The following is an 18,640-nucleotide window of genomic DNA, read 5'->3' as shown; positions in this document are numbered from 1 at the left end:
AATTTCTATACAAGTACTGATAGAAAATAGTTCTATAATACAACTAATGAATTACAAAGTTAAACTGATAGTTACTCAGTATATGCGTCATAATATATCAAAAGTAGTACTCAACTGACCTCGGGTCCGCGTTTGACAGTACAAATCCGGCTTTAAAACAAGAAAAAACGACATAAATTAGTCGACCGAAAGAAAGGGGCTCTCATTAATTAAATAATGTGAACAAGGTGTGCTTCTGCTGTTTAGTTGTGAAAAATGCGTTGGTGACCGTTCGAATCAGAGTTAAGTCCCGTATAAAACAAAGCGGCGGTGACCTGGGGATTACACAAAGAGGGGAATTTCAATTTTTTTTTTTACTCATATAAAAAGGCCGCTAATTCTGACGTATTACAACATTTGGGTCCTATTAAAATACACCCACGCTGAGTGTTCCGGATTAGTCGTCCGTCCTCTGGCTGACCGAACCCTCGAACCCCGGCCATTGCTGCCGCCACCGTCGGCTCTCTCGAAACGGAAACATTTTGAGGTCCCCCAGAATTAATTGAGTTCCACTCCTACTGTTCCCTATAGAAAACCCGAGTTAGGAGTCATGATGTCTTACACATAATAATAATACATCAAACCGATCGAAACAAGACCGTATTCAATTTAATATATTAACTACACAACAGCGTAGACTGCATTTCATTCAAGATAACCCAAATTTCTCAGTTGGTTGTAATATTCGAGTAGTGTCTATAGATATATTGTAATATATCTATTTTTATCATTATGATTATATTGCGTTTAAAGTTGTACCCTCGGGTTATATTATACAACATAAAACAAATAGACATAATGCACTGCAATATTTGTGTGACTGCGTTTCAGAAGCCCAGCGCGGCCATATGTTATAGCGGCATATACCTAAATGATACCAGCCAAACGTTTACATACTTTTGCAAATAAGACTGAATATGTTTTATAGAAAAGGAGTGAATATAATAAAACCAGTACGGTTAATTGATAAAGAGTTATATAGAAATAAATGTTGCTGACAACGTACAATTAAGACATTTGATCAGAATGTAAAAAAAATTAATTAAATATTAAATTAAAAGATATTTATTTATTTACAGCAAAAAAACTACGCCTTACAATATGTATACTAGTTTAATCAGAATTTCTGTATGCAAGATTCATTCTATATGATAATAAACCATTGAAAGTGTTGATAAATAGGCCTACGAATCTATTTAGCACCTTTATAGTCTTCAGTCAATTATTTCATTCTTAACATACCAAATCCCGTCTGTCTAATTTTCCTGCTGTTTGTGAAATTGCCAAGCTACTTATTATATACTCATTTCTTATTTCATTTGACGTCGATCTCATAATTTTCAATTTAAATTTCTGATACTGATATATTATATATATTTGATACCGCTGATATAAAGCAATATAAATTGTACTATAAAATGAACACTTATGTATCAAGAACGTTATCTGCTTCATTGTAATAAATTTACGGTTTTAACCGCATGGATTTTAAAATCAATTTTCCAATTACAACCCGGAATATAGTAGGTTTTTTTTGTTTATTGATTAACATGGGTAATTATTCAATTTATTTGACTTAAACAAATAACCAACAATATGATAGATTGCGATGAAATATTTTATTCTTTCTGGTGGTGATTATGGAAAGTCAATGTAATGGCGATTATCAATGCGGTATAACGTCGCTGCGTTGATTTTTTCCGCAGATTTATGAGCTTATTTAAGATTTAGGAGTGGAAACGCGACAAAACATTGGGCGAAGGGTTCAAATCACGGCGTGCGAAAAGACCTTAATCGCATCTCAAGTTTTCCTCCGACAGTTGCCCAAAACTCATCCGTTGCCGACAGATGTTTTTCAACTGCCAGAGCTGGCATTCGGAAAATAGTCTTGTCTTAAAACTAGGACAAGCCATATTACTCGTTAGTCAGCCATCTATCTCCCGTTCCTTTATCATCTCGTTTTGGTCCCCTTCTGTTTGAGTAATGAAATAAAATATATACTTACGCGTGATGTGCGTTCTCAGGTTTGTTTTCTTTCTTTTTTTTTCTTCGTACACAACAATATAAGATCTCACGTTCACTCATTAATCAACGGTTATGACGTGTTGGATCTTAACCGCGTTCAATTACTAACTAGGTACTCAAATCGATATTTTTTGACAACAGACAACGACTATACGCATTTTGATTTGAGTACAACAAACGCCAACACTAATTAAAACGATACGTCCACATAATTAACGGTTTTCCAGTGATTATATTTAACTACTCGCGGCTCTTGAACTAACTCTAATAACTATTTGTGTGTTTCAATAAACCATCACATAGTAAACAACAAATGGTAATAACGATGTTGCCGTAAATTGCGTTCTATACCTATGTTCCGTTGTTTTTCACTGAAAATATTATTTTGTAATCAGTTGTACAAACATATGCCTTGGATGTGCAGTCTGTGTAATTACCTACGTTAGGTGTTGTGTTTTCGAAAAATTGAGTGTGTTAATGACGAAAATATAAATGAAAATCTTAGGGCATTTACATACAATGGTTCCAATAGGAAAATATGATCGATTAATAAAGTTGTAAGTCATTGGACAATATATATAATTTTCTTGATCGACATTATAGAAAACAATTTTACAAAATATATAATGATGTGCCGGTAGTCAGGTGCCATAGCAAATAGTTCAATTATTATTTGCTTAGAAAATAACTTCTACGACTCGAAACGAAATAGGTAAGAAAAATTATTTTACATTTAAAAAAAACACAATTATTATAAAAAGTAATAATGTAAAACATTAATATAACAATTAAATAATCCGACGTAATTATTATTTGTATAAATACTTGTGTTATGTAGAGATTGTATAGTATTTATATAAGAACTAAAAATATTGGTTCTGATATATAATCAGAAAAGTCTTCTAGCATACGTGTTGGGCATAATAGGAGTTTATTGAAAAAACTAATGAAATTATCTAAAAAAAGGTTACTTTCGTTTTGCTCTTAGAAAATATTGGATAAATTATTACTTACTATCTTTCGTTCACACCATTTTAATTTTCCACCAAAATACAGTCAAGCCTTTTTTTGTTTACAAAAGTATTAAAAGTACCTAACCTATTGATAAAAACTGAACAAATTTCATTATAATTATACTGTATACAATAATTTACTTCAACGCCACTTTAGCCTAACTACTCATCTGAACTTATGTCAGCTGATAAATTTATTAAAAATAGCCACTAACGGCTTTACCTTACTAAAAATACATTGTTCTCTAGCATGAAAGTGGCATTAAATAATTCATTTTTTTGTTTGGATGACTGAATACTTAATTTCTTTTACCGGTTATTTTTCTTAATTATTTTGAGGACTTTCGATTAAATAGTTACAAAAATGATAAAATACTTCGTTATTTTACTCTTATTTTTACATGAAAATATTGTTCTAACGAGATTGATAAAATGAATTAAACAATTCTTATACCGCTATAAATGATTAGTTAAAATTGTCTTAAACGTCAAGCGGAATTGTAATTTACCAACGATCTTTCAATTAGCAAATGGAAATAGCTCTCTACATAAAAAAAGAACTAAATTTTTTTATTAGATGTTAATCCTAGCGGAGGACAAGAAGATAAAAGTTCAATTTTCTTAAGTCATCCTCGGAAAAACGATTTTATTCTTCATACAGAAACTCCACGCACACTTTGGCAGATTGAAATTTCTAAATCTCATTGTGATATAAATTGAAAACTCGATACAAAAATAAATCCGATTCTTATTAAATTTTGAAAATATATAATTAAAATTTAATATTTCAACCATCCGCCGTGAACAATAAGCAAAAGCCGTCGCGTCGTTGTGTAAGGTTGGCACATATAATAGGTATAACAGTTGCCCGCAGTCTAATACCTTCAAAAGCTTTCAAGATGCGTTCATTGCTCCTTATAGTCCAATAGCTGAAAAGTAAACACGCATGACTTAGGTGTGCGGTAATACTGAAAAAACAAAACCCAAGGTCGGTGGTCTTTTCTCCCCTGTGTTCGTATGCGTACAAAGCCTTTTATTAAATTGTCACCATAACTTATACACGAATTCGTTGCAAACAACGGTACGTATCGGTTTGTACAGTTTTTATATTAGCTTTAAATTGAATTTCGTTGTTTGTAATCCTTCTTAACATTTGATTTATATTAATTGTATTCTTAAACGTTTAAAATATAGAGATGGAATCGTAGAAGCTAATATAGGGTACATATTTATACACCAATGTACCTTATTGAGTTTTATTATCGGGCGACTAAAATTTTTTTAGCGACGATTTCTTAATTATCTTAACACAGAAGGAAGATGAACTTCGGGAACTTGGCGAGTCTGAATTTTTTCTATCCCTAATTGTCTCCACTATACACATAGGTTAGGTTTTTTCCGATGATCTATCACTCTACTCCAGCATCTAGCCTTATATTTTCCTTTGCTCTTTGATATCAGGTCAATATTCTTCATTACTGTTTCTTCCATCCTCCGCCACACTTAAGCCATATGAGCCTTTAACTTTTCTTATTTCTACTATTTGAGCGATCCCTAACTTTCTTATAATTTAACATAGCCAAACTCCAACCTATCTAACCTACCAAAAATTCTTTTCAGCCTAGAAATTTACAAATATGAACATTCTTGTTTGTTCTACTTCTATTTATCTTTCACTAACTTCAAGGATTATAGGATTTATTTATGTTAGAGAGTGTATGCCCAATAAACTACGTTCTTTTGAATTTCAATATCCTTAGACATCTGTATATATTTATACTATATGGCTGTACTCTTGAAAACATGTGAAAAAAACAATTTAAGAAGAATACAATCATGATTAAAAAGGAACGTTGAGTTTTTGAAAGTTCCACTATCCTTTGGAATTTGATCAGGCACAACGCATATAGTTTCATTTTTTACAATTATTTTGTTTGAGTTATTTATATAGTTATTATGATTGGGAAAACTTATCATAGTGTGTAAACATTTGAGGGATTTAGTTAATAAACAGTAGCTATTTTCATAATAGTTAATGTATAATCATATGTTTTACATGCATAATGTTAAGTTTTAAAATGAAATATTTGCAATGAGACTATGGCAAAATAAATCACTGTTAAAATATTCAGCTTCTCGAAAAGATATATGAATCTAAATTACTCTAGGGAAAACGAGAATCAAATACTTCGGCGTCTGGGATGATACGTGAAAAAATATTGTTTTATTCATGAAACTCCACATGTCTATAAATCTAGAAAACGGAAGAGTCTAGATTATATATTTAGGTCAGAGTGAACCTAATCCCAACGACATTATATTATTACTATGACACTTGTCAATAATAGTCATACTAAACAAAATATCGTTACATCCGTACATCGATATTTTTCACAGATTTTTATTCGACAAACAAATTTACTCCATACTAGTATGGTACCTATGTCCTATATATTTTGAATACCGCAGAGAGGAGAACATTCATCAACAACAATTATGTTATAAGACCAATTAGTTGGTTTTTTTTTTTTTTTGAAAATTAATATCTTAGTATCGGTAATAATAAAATTGTAGCATAAAAACTTTTCTTTTATAAAGTTAATTTGCTGAGATTGTAAAAACAATTTAAAATTGAATAAACATTTTTAATGTAATTAAACGCACTATACTAATTACTTGGTTATATTTTAGTTTACTAAAATAAGCTAGGCTAGATGAATTTAGCGTTAAATCTTAAACATAATCAGCATCAATTTATGTTACATTTCAGTTTAAATCCCGTTTTTTTTCTTTTTAGATACAAACGATTCAGCAATAATACAAATAGTAGGGGAATACCTCTTTCGTTATTGCTTTTTACTTTGTTATGCTAAACCATACTATTAAGTATATATATATTTTTTTAATTAATTTTTTTTTTCATTTACAGGCGAAGACGTTGAAAGTACAAAATAGGCAATAGCTTGCGACAGTCGGGTTTACTTGGTGTCGTTCAGATGGTTTCAAGGAAATGATAACCTCAGGTTAGTATCAACGTATTTCACAAGTATAATAATTTGTTTTCCCAGTAAAAAGTACTCTCATGTATAAAATATAGTTTAATAGACGTTTTCGAAGTGTTTTATAATAGCTTCATTTCGTCATTATCGTTTTGTGATTTATTTAACATCGCGGCTCGTTTACGTGTCGCTTCTTCACAGTATTGGTGTCGAACGCATTTCAAAACTAAGATTTGTAATTTATTTTTCTTGCACGTCCCACACTTACAAAAGGTTCCTTTAGTAATAATTTCGGTAGTCCTTGTGTTTCTTTTTTTATGGGTGCTCTAAATCAGTGACTCGCGTGTACACGTGAACCTATTTCACACGTGACGATGTACAATTTTTCTTCAAGATTATTATGACTGTAATATGTTCCATATACTATTTCAACTTTTGAGAAATCATCGCCTGAAACGTTATGAGACTACTTGAGACATTAGGCACGTATTTCGGGCGAACGCCAACGATATTAATTCAGGATTTATCGTTAGAATATATTACAATTTATAATCTATAGTGCTAAACTATGTACTATAATGTGCATCATAATATTAAATCAATTTTGTATTCATTTTTGTGTACTTTTTCGCTTGTACATAAAGGAAACCCGGAGTAGGATTATTCGCCCACAATATATTAGTATTGCCGTTTTCACTAAAAAAAAAGTCAATATCCTCACCACGTGCCTTATATTATTAAAAAACAAAATATTGTATAGTTCAGACTATAGCGGATTAAGTCGTAGATAACTGTTTTGCCATCAGCTAACATTTTACTATAAAATATTGTTTTATATTAATCTCAAACATCGTGTACTCTCCTGGCTAACCATAAATTATATTATATTTTCGGGCTTTTATAATTTTAAGCATAATAGTAGTAACAGAGAGGCTACTAATTAGAACTAAAACACTGATAAGAGCTATAATTAACATAAGAGAAACAGACAATGATCGATAACATGACGCTAAGAGTAGTCAATTATACATAAGATAGGATCTGCTAACAGATAAAGATAAGTCGAAAAAAGAAACCAATGGAAAAAAAGAGTACCTTAAAAAAAAGGACCACTGACAATAGGTTCCTTAAAGTCGAAACATAATTTATAAGTATAGAGATTTAACTTCCTCATAAGGGTGTATAAATAAATACGAACAAGTAAAATGTTTTATTATGAATCTAAAAGTGTATGTACGCAAAAAAAAGTTATTTATTACGATACTCATAATTCATTATAAAATTATAGTAAGCATTAACATACATATGAGGCATTTCATAAATATAAATTATAGTATAGTAATATGTTTAACTTAATCCCCAACGCAATGACTCAATAGTAAAGTCAATGCTACCATTTTTTTTTTTTTTTAATTGAGCTGAAAATAAAACATGAATTTACTAAACTCAAATGTAATATACGAGTAATAATTTAATGAAAAAAAAATCATAACTTAATTTAAAAAATGAATCATTTATTTGAAGTCATGACATGATTTCATATAAACAATATAACCTAGAACACGAAGTTTCAATTAAAAAAACTTAGCGCGTCAACAACATGATAAACTGGCTGTAACTATTGTTTGAGTGCCGTTGAGTGTTGCTAAATAGCAATTAGTTATGCCATGACAAAGTTTTGGACACGTGATAGCAATTTGTCGGTGGTTAGAAGTGTTAAGTAACTAAATGGAAGGCTGTGATTAAGAAAGTAGAAAGTAGAGGTTAGACTAAAATGTCTAAATCACAAGGGAAACCTCCAAAAACATAACACTATAGAATAGAAACGATTTCGTACGAGCCAAAGTTCTATTTCAATATGAAATTCAAAAATTCATAATTATGTCTAAATTTTAAAAGCTTTACTTACTTATGTTCGTATTTTTCGAAGCCGCTTTTGAATTAATAAAATACAGAATTAACATCACGGATCTACCTTTATAAATTTAAAAGTTTTAGTTGTATATTATTGGCAATTGTATAACCTTTTAAAATGGTTTAATATATGCACTAAGCGAACCAAGTTAATGAATTTGAAAATTCAATGTTAGTACAAAATAGTTCAGCGACTGCGATCATTAAAATGATATTTTTTAAATAATATCTAAAGAAACAATTTGCAGCTTAGTTTTAATCAAATAAAATGTGTTTGAGTAATGTAATAACGTTACACAAAGTAATCGCACACAACATAGTACAAAATATTAGTTTTGTCAAAACTATAATTAACCTGATCTCCAATCTATAGTTCTAGCTACTTATACTACTTAGTATAACTTCAATATTGTTACTCTTTTGAAACACCTACTTACGACGATTCGACTTAATCGAAATTTGCATTTTATCACTCGAGTTAACATTATAGAGCTATAAAATACAAGCGGCAATCGACTTAAACGTCAATTGTAATCGAGAAATATTATTCGAGATTTACCGTTTCAGTGGGTGGGCGAAATGCTTGTGGTTTCCGTAAATATTGCTTGTCACGTTATATTTTCAAGACTCCTTAAGTTCTCATCTAGTCCCTTATCAACCCCCTCCCCCAACCCTCGGTATATCAAAGGTGCTTGCACGAGACGAGCTAGTCGTGACCATTCCACCTTATCTGCGGACCCGTTTAATGCGACCACACTGCACCGAGAGGACATAACAAAAGGAAACAAATTATATACAAAGCTTTTTTATTTTTTATTTTACAACTCCCTCCTCGGTCGTCTAATAAAGCAACACGATGACGTGGCACTCGTAGTAGGGGTCCTCGAAATAGATAAAAAGCTAATTTACTACTAGTCGGTACTAACGCGATAAATCGGCCCGTTTTTTATACAAGGAAAAAGCGAGGCGAGGATAATGGAGATAGGTAAAATATAATATATTTACAAGAGGATACGACAATTGTACAGCTGTTTGTAATTGGATTTCCGAACAACTGACGACATTGCTGTAAAATAGTCCGAGTTTAAAATGCACATCGTCGTCAATTTTTATAGTAACTATAAATTATTTTTTAATAGTAGTTAAACCAAATAGTTTTCAAGCGTATCGAAAATCAACTTAATAACTGGATAAAAGTATAGTAATAATTATCGCTTATACTTAGTTAAGAGTAGAGTCAACTTTTTCGGTTGTATACAAATTTGAAACTCAAAACCACAAAAAAAAAACACTATTTCCATAACAAATAAAATATGATGATATTTTTTCTCGTAATACTTATCTTTTGTAAAGTCATACCACTGTTAAATGTCTTTCGAAACTGGACGTTTTATAAAAATTCAATTATAAACCACGTAGTCGCTTTCTTATCTTGCCGACTGCACGACTAATTCGGGTGAACCGATAAAACTCAAAGTTGAGCATTTAAAAAAAAAAAAATGTACGTTGTACTTAGGTGTGCTCCGAAGCAAAAGTTTTTTTCAAGCGAGCCCGCCGAAGAGTATCACATGTTTCTTAAGTGCGCTGTATGTCACGGTCATAAAAACTGGTCTCAAAAACAGTATGTGCGATAGATGTAATAATAATAAAAACCGTAAGCAAACAAAAAACCGTTGCGCCAGAGCCAAGTAAATTTAGTACAATTAAGGTCGTAAAAAAATACCATACTCTCAACTCGATACATCCCGTGTATTTAAGTACAGCCGGAGTACTTAAATGTGCAAACGCACGACCGACTATAATAGTAATGACAACAGCATACCATATTCATTATTGTTGAGCAAACGTTGACGATTAAATTTGTCGACTACTATTTTGTAGTGGAAATCATATGTGGAGTTTTTGTTGTTTGTAACGTTTTTTTACTATTATTATTGACTATTTGGTGGTATAAAACAAATGTACGGACAGTGTGGGATCTCCAGATGACTAACACAACCGACGTATCTACCCAGCTCCAGGGACCAGGTCTGGTACAAGCGGGGCCCAACAAGGAGGTTACCAGAATGCTAAACGTGAAATGTCTGAGCACCGGAACAACACACTCAAGAGCCATAACTAACAGTATAAATTTCTCGTATCGCATATTCGCTTTATCTAATACACCCATAAAAATAAAATATCACGATATTATAACATTTGAGAAAGTTATTTTAAATAAAATCGAATTTTGAAGTTTAAACCATGACGTAATGGCTCTACAAGAATAAAAGAAAAGGTTTTAAAGACAATATTAAAGAAAATAGTGCAAGTCCTAAGTAATTATATTAAAATTGTATTTGTGTTATTTGGTCTTATTTGATGTAGGTAACTAAACGTAACGGCGCGGCGCGACCGTTTATGATTGAACAAAATTATTTCCATCGTCCAATAACAAAGCCTTTGTGTTTGCCAAGTTCAAATACAACTTAATTCTCATTGAACTGATTTAATAATAATACGTAGTACTACACGTATCTTATTATTAAAGAAGTAAAATAACATAATGCATAATATTATGTATAAATTGATTCTTTCCCACTTCAATTGGGTTTTTTTTTAATTTATTTTATACATTAACTGTTACAATAGGTATATGATAACTTGTTGCAAATACAGCAGTTTGCTATTTTAACTTAACTCGTACTTTACAAGTAAAAGTAATAGGTTTTGGCACGATATTAGCCAGCCCAGTCCGGTTTCTTTAAAATACTTTACATGTCAATGGGTATACAGATGTTTAATAGATGGTATGACATTTGGAGCATTAAGTGTTGGTCCGCTTATATATTTTTAAATAACATTATAATTTATTTTTACATTTACAATTTGAATTCGTACCACAAGATTTGCATATGAGTAGTACCTCATAATAATATGTTTGTTAGATATTTGTTGGCAAGGACGAATCGATTGAGCGATTGCTTCCCCTAGATAATTTTTTTAAATATACCCTAGGCAATTTGTATACAGGTGTAGTATAAATTATTAATGTATTATGCCCAAACCGCCTTCTGAATTAAGATTCAGGGACACCCTTATTAGTGGGTTCCTATGACCAGCCTTTAGTCAGTTAATCTGAGCACCTCATTTTAACTTGTTAGCAGTTATTTGTTAACGTTAAAACGCTTTTAAAATCGTGTAATTTGGTCTCATACGCTAGCCATTCCGTTTACCAATTCATTTTGTAAGGTTTTAATAATTCTGCTATAAGATTATCCTTTTTTGTAACACTATTGAAGCTGCTTCTTTGATCAAAGATCATAAATGTAATATTGCATTACAAGTCGACGAGTTGCTAGTTTTAGGTATAAAACCTAATTTAAATTTTGTTTATGAGTCAATTAACACTCTTAATTCTATTGTTTCGAGAATTTCTAAGATTTTAACTATCAGTAATGATCCAACTGTAATAAGATCTAAGTTTTTTCGAAGAATAAAAACCAAAACCTGTTATTCTGTATATTTTAATTAAATTTAATATATTGATATTTGTTATTAGGGTGTAGGTATTTTTTGAAGATCCTATTACAACAGCTATGATAATAATCCCATGATTAAGTTATGAAATTAATTATCAGTTGAAAGCAATATCGATAAAACTACACTTTGAGATAATGTAAAAAAATACTTGGCCAAGTACATTTCAGTTAACACGACTGCGACCGTAAATTTAACGTCTTGCTCTAAACCGCATCGACTTCTCGGTATTTAGTGTCTCAAATAAATCATAATATCCTTGCAAGGCGGGCGCATTACATTATTTTAATATTCGTGTAAATCAAACTATTTGCGAGATTTATGGTCGAAACGTATTCCATAACAAATACGGCGACAAAATGCTATTAAGCCGAACAAAAGTATTATGGGCCGAGGCATAAAATCTGACGGCCGTCTGTACGGAATACGGATTGAATAAAATACAACACTTGAGTGTAAACCGTGATAAATAATCGGTAGGATAATTTAATAAAATACAACAAAATGACAACACTGTAATGTCTATTGTTCGGTATACGGCGTTGCATTCATTACGTAAATTGCGCTTGATGCAGTTATGCCGGAAATACAGAATGGCCATAAAAACCGATTTAGTCGCTTATCTGGAAATTGTATTGCCACGATTCTTCTTCAAACGTGATTTACTGTTTAAATGACAACATATTTATAAGCCTTTCGCGAGTGAAAGGACTTTCGTTTTTTGTAAATAATTTTGTTAATACACTCTATGGTAGGGCGAAATGTGTGTGTCGACTGGAAAACTCTAAACAAAGCTTTCGACGTACGGCCTATAGCCAATCCAGCAATTGTTGTCAGGCACAAAACCAATCATTAAAAAAAACTAAGTTAGTTGTGTTCAAATCGATCACTTTAACTAATTTTGAAATCGTTTGAAGTCAGAAATCAAGAAATTGTATGTTAGAATAGGCGTACATAAGTTTGAATATGATTTAATCGCATTTCATTTATCATTGCCATTTATTGTTAGACTATGTAAAAAAAAAAAATAGTATGCCTTTTTTTTGTTTAAAAAATCAAACATGTACTTCTTAAAATTAACTGATCCCTAAGAATACATCATAAGCGAATATTAAACATTAAAGAGATGAACTTAAAACTTGGTTCGTTGTGCACTGAGCCCTTCATATGTGTAGAGATTATAAAATAGTTGAAACCTTCAATTAATAAAACATAACTATTACAAGCGTTGCTTGACCAAATCACACTTAAGTAACGTACGTTCATTACTATTAAATGACATTATTTTCTAAAGCGCATTGCTTATCACAATTATACATAATTATATTTTTCAATTAGTTTTGTTTATTTTCCGCCGCTTCAACGAGGCAACGAGAAATATGGTTAGCTAAAAAAATTATTGCATCTGTTTAAATTTAAAAAAAAAAACCCCAATCATCCCATTACAACTTTTACGAGTTTACAACCTTATTACATTAACATAAACTATAAAACGGGTTGCACGCGCAAGTGTTAATAATTAATTTGTATTCATAATACGACAAAGTCTTTTCCTAATTGTCGGGTCATTCGTTTAGCTTTCAAGGGAAAATATTTGATTAACGTCAAACGGTTTTGGCCATTTGGGACAGGTGCCTTGCGCTTCTGACAGGAGCGGTAAAGTGGTCAGGATTTTCCGGTGGACGCGTACCTACCGGCCAAGAGATATTCACTGAAGGTTTGTTAAGCACTGCGTTCGAGAGGAAGTTAATCCTGACCCCTGTAATTGCGTTTAGTACCTTCCTTGGGGAAAGCAAAACAAAACGACAGTGATGAATACGCACGGACAATTAGACAGCGTTTAAAAACAGAGCGGCGAACGGGCAAAGGGAGAGCGGTCGTTGAGGGCGTTTGAAAAAGTGTCTGGGATGATAAACAAACGACACACGTTCGGCACAGCGTTAAAATGGTCGTTGTTCCCGTGGGATGGCTGGCGAATCGGAATTTATTGTCCGGTATTTTTAGTTAATAATCGGTCAATGTAAATGCCGAAACGGCCATTTCGCTCGCTATAACACACAGTACAATGGGCACGATGCCTTCGGGTTAGCAAACCCAAGTTATTATTATTATTAGGGCGGTCAATTGTATATACCGGGTCCATACGGACGTATGGACCCTGTAAATCACTTGGAAATTACATACTTTAATCGTCCCGTAGGTATGTATAAAAAGTGCACGAGGAAATTCAATAACAAGAATACAAAATGGTACAATGGTACATTATAGCTGTTTATATTCCTCGAACGTCTGTAATATTTTTCTTAATTGCGTATAGTTCACATTTCACAGTAGTATTTTCATATTCACCGCCCTGCTTAATAAACGCAATACTTTTAAATGTTTCTGTTTCCTTTTAGAGAATTAGTCATGTTAGTGGAACGGCTAAACGTATAGGCAATTTCACTACAGCAACGTCGCTTTAAGCAGAATAGTTGCCTATGTAGTTAATTGGAGGTAAACGCAATTTCTTTACTTTAAACTATATGTTCGAGTTTTTTTTTTATCAAACAAACCTATTGTTGCACAAACAAAAACATAATACTAAATTTAACTCATTAATCTTAACTAGTGTACAAAATAGAGGTCCCTATTACACGTGTATTCGATTACACGTGAAACCCGTGTAATTATAAATACACGTGTAATCAAAAAAATTATTTTTGTTATTAATTTTAGTTTTACGTTTAATTTCACGTCTATTGAATTGTACGAACTCAAACACAAGTATAATTGTGTAAATACGTTAACGCAAACTAAAATTTTTGACAAAATAATTTTTTTAAATACACGTGTATGTTAATTACACGGGGTTCGTGTACACGTGTATTTAAAATCACAGGCACTAGTACAAAATAATAAATGTTTTTTGGTGCAAGGACGTATTAATGCTTTCAATGGCACATTTTCCAAATAAAAATCGTCCATTACGTACTAAATATAGAATTTAAATATTAAATAATGCGTAAAAATGAATACATTAGAACTTTTTTTCTACTTGTAGTCTACTTTTCTTACGTTCTCGTATAATATTATTATACATTATTACATTTCGTATTTCCATTTTTTTCCTGATAATGTTTGCACACATAATTTACAAGTTATAACTAAATAATGTTTTAGCTTTTACAATATTGCCCGGATTTTTTTAACGGCAGTAAAAAAGATTACACTTTTAATAAAATTTGAAATACGTTTTATTTAATTTAATAACTTTTAACTTGGCATCGTTGAATTTTACAAATTAAATTGAGTCATTTTTTGCATTAACTTTAGTATAAGCTAATAGCAATGATTATTTCTATAAATGTCCAATGTTAAAATCAGTTTGGGTCCCTCTCTCCACTAAACATTAAGTCCTTCCATGTGTGTACTTTTAAATGCACTAAAGTTACACATAAAATATAAATTTTGAATTATGATATATTATTAATATTAAAAATATTTGTATTGGGGCCGTTGTATTGTTTCAGCTGCCAGTTTATCTGTTAATGAAACGAGAGAATATTTTGCAAAATGATCACACAGCCTTCTGTTTTTTTATTTCCAAAAAATAACACCTTAAGTATTTGATACAGTTTTTTTGTATTATAACTGCAGTAAGAACTATTGTTTTGCATCAGCGGCGTACGGTATTAGTTGTTTTATAGCTTTCCTTAAAAAATATTGTATGGCCAAATACAATGTAGTATAAATACATGTAATAATTAATCCATATTGGTGTTTCTATACTGCTTATGCTACTGCTATTACTCCTCTACTACCAATTTTCTTAACTTTATACTGTAAACTTCTGTTTAGGATAACGTATAATTTAGATGATTACTTTAGAAGTACTTGACAACATTATTATCTACTGTTACTTGTTGTATACTACACACAAAATGTATTACACTCGCCCTTTAATTAGGATTAAGTGTTTGAGGTTAATTTTTAAGCGGATAACTCCGCATCTGAGTATATAATTATCATCAGTGTAATTTAATTCACCGTTATCAGACGTCGAACGTGACTTTTTGCTAAAAACGTTTTTACGCGGTAACGTAAATAGTAAACAGTTCAACAATTATTAATCTATGAATATAATGTAAATTAAAAAAATAGTAAATAATATCATTTAAATAAATCTAAAAATATTGAAACATATTTAAAAATGATTTTCTGCTTGGATTTCAGTGTAAACAAAATGGAAGTAATCTTCAGGTACTATATTGCTCATACTACCGCATTTACCATAAAATGGTAAATTATGGTCTGGGCAGCGACTGTTTTGTGGTTTCTAAAAGAATAAATATATTTTTTTTATAGCCTTTATTGGGTAAATATGATGGCTCGACAATTACATAAGAATAAATAATTTAATTAGTATTATAAACAAAAGAATCTTTTTCAAATCCCAAAGCATAAATATGATGCCTATCTAAATAGAAAGGCATTTTGACTAAACTTATCTTTTGAATACAATAAAATCAACTTAGTATTCTAAATAGCAAAATTATACATTCATGAAGTAGTCATTTGCAGTACAATTGTTTTGCATACAATGTAAAATATATTCGTAGAGTTCAATATTTTTTTTTTTTTAAATAAGTAGATTGTACTTATAGTTTTAAGTTTATGAGTTTTTCTTAAAGCATAACACTTTCATTAGATGGCAGACGGATAAAAATTCCATCATTTTTTTCTTATCCTTGGACAAATTTTTTTATAAGACCAACTGAAATTGAACTTAACGATAAACGACGTTCGGTACAAGTTTGCCGGGTTTTTGTTTTAGCGGAACGAAGTAAAAGTTTTTCAATTACATTAATGCTCTGTCCAAACGTCAAATTAAGACGGATAAGTGTATAATATATGCAAACACACGTGCCGGATTCCATTCGACAATAAAAACGACCAATTTAATAATATCGTTTGTAGTAAAAAAAAAAACGTTTATATTTCATTCGTACTCGCTCTTAAACGACAAATGTCTAATAAAGAGTCAAGTAGTCCTACAAAATGTAATTTGCTTACACAATAGAAGAGCTCGGGTCGTAATTTCTTCTGACTGTTTTTATCATCCAAATCTTCCTACAGCGCTACTTCGAAACTTTCAAAGGTCTTAATCGGCATGTCCTCGTTCGTCTAATCGACTCTTTATTTTAATTACCAAAACGTAACTCAAAAGTTATAACGCACTTTACAGTTTTGACTCGACCGAAAGTTTAAATTAATATATATATTTTTTTTAACTATACTTACTCAAACGGACCAACACTAGAACATTATTTTATTATTTGTTCCCTTTACAAACGGCAGCTAAAACCTATGTATATGTTTCAGCTGAGGAGGAAAATCGGCCATTGTTAATATTATATCCTACCCAGTAATAACAGATTCGAATTTGTTCAGAAAATGTTGAAACTTAATACTCATTATTGCCATCTCATAACCTATGGACAGACAATGTAATTAAAAATGAGCTTAATGCACAAACCAAAATGTTGTGCCTCTACTTTAAGCTCTAGTGGCTGTATTGCTGTGGCGCCAGCACTTGTTTTATTATCTACAGGCTGAGTCGACATACATTTTTATATATTCCTGAAACTTTAAGCCTCCAATTTTACTTAAAGAAAAAGTCTAGTGACGGTATACACAGGGTATTCAGCATTTCATTGTACAGTGTTATTAAAACTCAACAAACGTATATACTAATATTCTAATATATAATGGTTTTTTAAAAGTACACAAGCTGCGATAAGTGCTTAACACAAAGTCAGTACGTGTATGGCAATCTCGAGAAATGTAATTTCGAAAATGTTAATTACAAAACAGTTAAACCCAGTATTTTAATTGCGTTTTTCGAATTGGCTTGGGCGTTAGAACTTTCGGTAGCGACGTGTGGTGATAACGCAATATTTCACGTTTCCCCTCATACTATACAATATTGTGATAGTTTATATACATATATATATATAAAACTCTTCGGATAAAAAGATAATTTTTAACGATTCTCGTGTGACGGCTTAACGCAACACAGGAAAAAAAAAACATTTTATAACAATCGAGTTACGTTCACGCGTCGCGTCGTGTGATCGCTCCAAGAGACATGATAATATTACAACAACGCAACACAATACCGGCTGTTTCTATATTATATTCGTTCTATACATTAAATTTTGTGTATAAAAAATTGTATTGATATAATATACTGAGTTTTTCTCCCCTTTTAATACCGTAGCGTCATGTGTTTAATACTATGATGATTATTATTATTATTGTACACAACTGGTAGCGTTAAAATATATTTTCCGCACAAGTATAGAGCCTTCGATGGTTATCCGCCTTGTTCAGTTCTGAGGTCTATTTGTAGTAGGTTTTTTGACACGGGACTTTTTAGGGTCGTCAACCCTACAATCAACCACCCCTTACCTTCATTAATTTATATAAAAAACAAAACAATACCTTTATTTGTACAAAATCATGAATACAATTTTCCCAGAAAGTTTTTTTTAATTTAACCGCTAAAAGTCTGTACATTTCATACCCAGTGTATAATATACATGATAATTGGGTAAATATATAATACGAAAGACGTGTGGGGTTTGTATCTTCAGTGAGATGACCTTTGTACATTTTAATTAGTTTAATAATAGTATTATCTATATATGTAATGCCACGTATTTAGTTTGATTATTAATAATTACTATAATTCAAATATTGAAAATTATATAAGTGATTGATAGCTAGATTATGATTAAATTTGTTATTTTATAAGTCTAAACATTTTTAGTGAGGTTGACTTTTCAGACTTAGTTTGAAATAGTACATAATAATATATTTGATCTAAACTCCACGTTTTGTGATAAACAAAGTAATATATTTTGATATACTTAGATATTGTTTACATATGCTTACACGCAGGGCAATATTATAACTAATAAAAGTCGAAGAATATTTTTGTACGTTTAAAAGGAATGTTTGTTGTCATAATTGTTTTTTTATTAATAACTTGGCACTAAAAATGTTGATGGTGTGTTTACGATTCCGAGTATTTTTTATTTTTTTGTAAAATTTAAATGATATTCTACTTAACGAAGGTGGAACAAA

General features: G+C 31.1%; 1 protein-coding gene across 2 annotated transcripts in view; it reads left to right on the top strand.

Annotated features, from left to right (window-relative positions):
• Window positions 1–18,640, top strand: part of LOC126847414 (somatostatin receptor type 5-like) — a 152,447-nt gene that overhangs the window by 59,321 nt on the left and 74,486 nt on the right. For both annotated transcript variants that reach the window (XM_050587626.1, XM_050587625.1), the window contains exon 3: window positions 6,007–6,100. The gene's annotated coding sequence lies outside the window, so the exon portion shown is untranslated. The remainder of the gene's footprint in view (window positions 1–6,006; window positions 6,101–18,640) is intronic.

The sequence above is a fragment of the Adelges cooleyi genome, unplaced genomic scaffold (assembly GCF_023614345.1).
Source record: "Adelges cooleyi isolate 19-005CV unplaced genomic scaffold, UGA_ACOO_1.1 ACOO_flye_CR_arks_rails_tigmint_CR_PRNA_108, whole genome shotgun sequence".
NCBI lineage: Eukaryota > Metazoa > Arthropoda > Insecta > Hemiptera > Adelgidae > Adelges > Adelges cooleyi.
This window is presented reverse-complemented; position numbering and strand designations above follow the sequence as displayed.